Source organism: Camelus dromedarius, chromosome 2 (genome assembly GCF_036321535.1).
Source record: "Camelus dromedarius isolate mCamDro1 chromosome 2, mCamDro1.pat, whole genome shotgun sequence".
Taxonomy (NCBI): domain Eukaryota; kingdom Metazoa; phylum Chordata; class Mammalia; order Artiodactyla; family Camelidae; genus Camelus; species Camelus dromedarius.
This window is the reverse complement of record NC_087437.1, coordinates 109,883,237-109,888,174: the sequence shown is the minus strand read 5'-3', so window position 1 is coordinate 109,888,174 and position 4,938 is coordinate 109,883,237.

Here is a 4,938-nt window from a genome sequence, read left to right as displayed (position 1 = left end):
CAATAGGAAAGCATCCTCCAAAAGGATCATCAGTGATGCTCTCAGATGCCAAGTGGCTGCTTGGAATCTTTACTCTCCTCTGCACATTCCCAACACCATCTTTCACCATCTGTGATGCAGCTTGAAGAGAGATATTTCTGGTTCTATTAGACTCCTGACTCCAGGAAATAGAGGTCTGTACAGATTAACTCACATCTTTGGGGGAGAATCCAAAATGAGGCACAGAGATCATTATGTCGTGGTGTACAAGTATGAATTTTTCAGACATCTTCCTTCATGAGATATTAAACTTTTTCTTAATCCTTGCTAACTTTAATTGCATGAAGATCCAAGTATTTCAGTAAATTATCTCAGGTGAAGACATCCATCAATTCTAGTGTGCTAGTGCAAAGGCTGATGGCTTTTAATAGCATTTTTATCCTTTTAGTTGAATGCCACCAATAGAAATGTAAGACAATTTTACTAGTAAAAGGAAGTATGTCATCAATGTTACCATGTAGAAATAGTACATCCATTTCCTCAAGTTTTCAGAAATCAAATCCGATTTTTAAGCACAAAGAAATATCAAGTTGTCAGGGTAGAGCTCTTTAAAATGTACTCTAAGATGTTTTCATAAAATTGACTGTCAGGATAAATATACAGAGAACACTATCACACAATTAAATTCTCAGCTGAGTATTAAAAATAGGGAATAGTATGAGATTTTCCATCTGGTAAATCCAATAAGTTTTGAAATATGGACACTATTTCAGTACATCAACACTTCCTCCAAGTACTGCAACATAAAGTCTCCTGTTCAAAGATGAAGACTATGTCTTCCTAACTATGTATGTAATGACCAGAATAAACACCCATTCAAATGGACTCCATTTAACCAGGCATTATTAAGGGGTGGGAACAGAAGCAAAGCAGATAAAATACACAGGTGATTATATCATACATTCTCAAGCCTGATAAACAAGGGAAAGATTAAGACAGAAGATGCAAGCTGGATTTATTTTATGGATGGGTAGGAAGCCATCCTCACAGACAGCATCACAATGAACTAATGAGATGTTATGATGCAAACTGATCTAAAATAGGGGCAAAGAGAATCCAGGTATAAATCCACCAAAGTATATAAGCAATCTGGTCTAGTTTCATGTAGACTTAGACAAGCTGCTCTTTACTGCTTATCTGAAATCCTTATTTCAGATTCTACTGTGTCATACAACAACCCCTGTTCTGGAAACTGTGGCTCCTGCTCTTAGTAGCTGCCATGTTCCTGTTACCTCATCCACTACTCTCTACTCTACTGGTGTGAACTATGGTGATGCTCTTGGCTTGCCCAGTCAAAACAGAACCTGGCTTCTGGACAACTTCCCAGAGACACGGGGTAAACCTTCCAGGTACCAGCCGTCCGGTTGTGTGCCTATATCTGTGAAATTTCTTGCTACCCTTCCACTACTTATTGTGTCTCCAGACTTTGCAGAGCAACTAGTTGTTTTCCTGTCAGTTCTTATCTCTCCAGCTGCTGTCAACCATCAATATATAAGAGACCTCAGAACTTTCTATCCAGTAGTTGCTGCTCCCAGAACCAACTTGCTTATGGCTGTCAGCTACAGGACATCATCTCTTGCGGGTATCGACCACTGAACTTTGCATCCAGCACCTACCATCCTTTGAGATATCTCTCCTATGACTGTCAACCTCTAGGTTATGAGTCCAGCAGCTTCATACCCCTGGACTTTGTGTTTAATTATGTTCAACCTGTTCCCTACACATGTCAGTTTCCAACCAGCTTTTTCTTCCTTTGGGACTTGGCAATCTCCATTTATTAGAATATCATGCTGAATTGTTATCCTAGCATCTTGTCAGATAGCTTCGTAAAGAAATGTCATCTTTAGGTTAGTGAATGTTTTTTTAGGCCGATAGATAATTATGCTTTCAACTACTGTTTTAATCAGTACTCTTTTAGTTGATCAAATTCCAAGTGATTTTAATTATTGGTTTATTCACTAGAACATTTTTTTGTGATAAGCCTTTTGGTTTCTTAGGCCTTTAGCATGTTCTTAAGCAGCAAGAAAAGTTTTCCTGGTTATCTCTAAATAAACTTGCTTTGAATTATTTAGAAAACAGTATCTTTTTATACTTTGCTATCTCCCATGAAGTTAAAGTCTTTACCTTTACTAAACCAAATATATTTAAAGAAACAAACAAGATAGATACTTTGAAAGTCCTGATTGGACATGTCATACTACTTGAGCATTAATTGTACACATGTATTTTCTAACACTTAAAGAGGGAATTATGAAGGTTCTTTAGTCAGAATAGACTCTGTTTTATCACAGTAAATAATGACTTCAAAATTCCAGAAGCTTAAAATTGCAATGGTTTACTTATCACTCACACTACCCATTTACTGTTCCAGTTCCAAATCCTTCTCATTTGGGGATCCAGGAGTAGAGAAACTTCATTATCTGGAATATTGCCAGTAGAAACAGGGGTAAATAGCCAGTCTCACCCACCAGCTTTATATACATCTTCTAACACATCACTGAACAGAGCAAATCACAATGTGACCTAATGAGATTAACTGCAAATGAGTTATATAAATTTTAGTTCTGGACAATGGAAAGTGCAACATTGTTTTCTCCACTTAAAATAAACTTATTTCCCCACTTAAAATAAACTTATTTTCCCCCTGCCCCTTCATGGATCTTTGCATAGAGAACACTATTATTACTTTGAATTTGTTTCTCTCTTTTATATGTATTTGTAGCTAACATTTAATTCAGCTCTTCCATGTACTCGGGGGAAGTGAGTTCCTCCGACAAGCAACTTCTCATCTCTACTGTACTGATCACCTTCGATGTGCCACCACATTGCTTCAATCATCTTCTATGAACCCGCCTGTAAGAATATTATTCTCCCCGTTGTAACAAATAAGAACACTCAAACAGGGCAAGCAACTTGCCCAAGGACCCACTTGAGTTGGATTCCAAAGCCTTCTCTTTATCTTCCATATTATCTGTAGTCTTCTTTATTTAGGTGACAACTACCCTGGAAGCCACTTAGAAGTCATCAGTAAGCTGGTGACCATAATCTTCAGCTCAAGGACTTCCAAATCTAAACTGCAAATAAAACCATTTCTTTCCTGCCTCACAGAACTCCCTTCTCTCTACACTGACTGATTTTATGTCCTCTCAGTCTTAATTCCCATGTAAACAGTAGGAAATATCTTTAACTTCTTCAATTCCTATAAATTAAATTACTTATATACACATATATTCTGTTTATATATAAAATTTTATATATAATTTATATAGATCATAGCAAGTTATCTAGTGTAAAGCCTGTCTCCTCTGGTGCATTTATTTTCTTTATTTTTTTCTTTTTTTCCCGAGGCACTCATTCCAGATGCAAGGGGTTTCAGACGACATCGAATGATAATAATAATAATGAAAATAATATTTAATGATAATAATAATGCTAGCAAAGATTATAGATAAAAGCCAACATCAACTATACAGGTGCTGTATTTCATAACCTTTGTTTGACCAACTCATTTAATCCTCACAGTTGCTTTTGGAGAAAATGCTATTATTAACTCCATTTTGAAGATACAAAATTGAGTTACAGAAGCATTTGGTGGTTAATTGATACTCTAAGTGAGCATCAGAGATAAGATTAGGATCCTAGAAGTGTGAATACTGAGCCCTTCTTCTTAACGACTACACATGCAGCCTTCCAGGAACTAGTTAATGACATATAGCACAGAAGAACACGGGTTAGGTAAGAGGAGTCATTAATGATCTGTTGTCAAACAAGGCATTTTTCTTAACCGCATGGAGTAGACCTGTTCATTTTTGACATCAGAACTTTTAGAGAAGACGAAGATTGTTGCAGGATTGTGCATCTGAACCATCAAAGTAAATTAATAATAATATCTTTATTAAGTCTCAAGTTTTCTGAATGAGAGCTTTAGAAAATTAGAAAGAAAAGTAACATTTAATTTGTATCTACTATGTGTCATGTACTTTCTTAGGTCTACTCACATTTTTTAATCTCATTCCATCCTCAAAACAACCCTGCCAAGTAGGTGCTATTAGCTCTGGTTTTACATAATAAGGTACTGAGTTACTGAGAGAGAATAATTTTCCAGGGTCACACACTAATAAATAAGTTTCAATAGTACTCAGTGAGACGGTGATTCATAACTCATAAAGACACAGTCATGACAATTTCATCGCAAAATGATTAACTCACATTATACTTGTATCTCATTACATTCATACCATATTTCCTGAAAAGTTAAGCACAAGTCAAACTTGCTCTCCTGTCTTTCTATCCACTTGTGTTATCATTTTAAAAACGCTCTGTCTTCACATGCACCCCAATGTTCACAGCAGCACTATATACAATAGCTAAGACATGAAAGCAATCTAAGTGCCCATCAACAGATGAATGGATAAAGAATATGTGTTTTATATTTATACACACACACACTTACAATATATATGCACACATACAATGGAATACTACTCATCCATAGAAAGAATGAAATATTGCCATTTGCAGCAACATGCATGGACCTAGAGATTATCATACTAAGTGAAGTCAGACAAAGATAAATATTACATGATATCACTTATATGTGGAATCTAAAAATAATACAAGTGAACTTATTTACAGAAACAGAAACAGACTCACAAACATAGAAAACAAAATTATGGTTACCAAAGGGGAAAGGGAGGAGTTTGAATAAATTAGGAGTATGAGATTAACAGATGCACACTACTATATATAAAATAGATAAACAGCAAAAACCTACTTGCACAGGGAACTGTATTCAGTATCTTGTAATAATCTAAAATGGAAAATAATCTGAAAAAGAATGTGTATATATACATATATACACATATACATATAAATACGTACATATAACTGAATCACTTT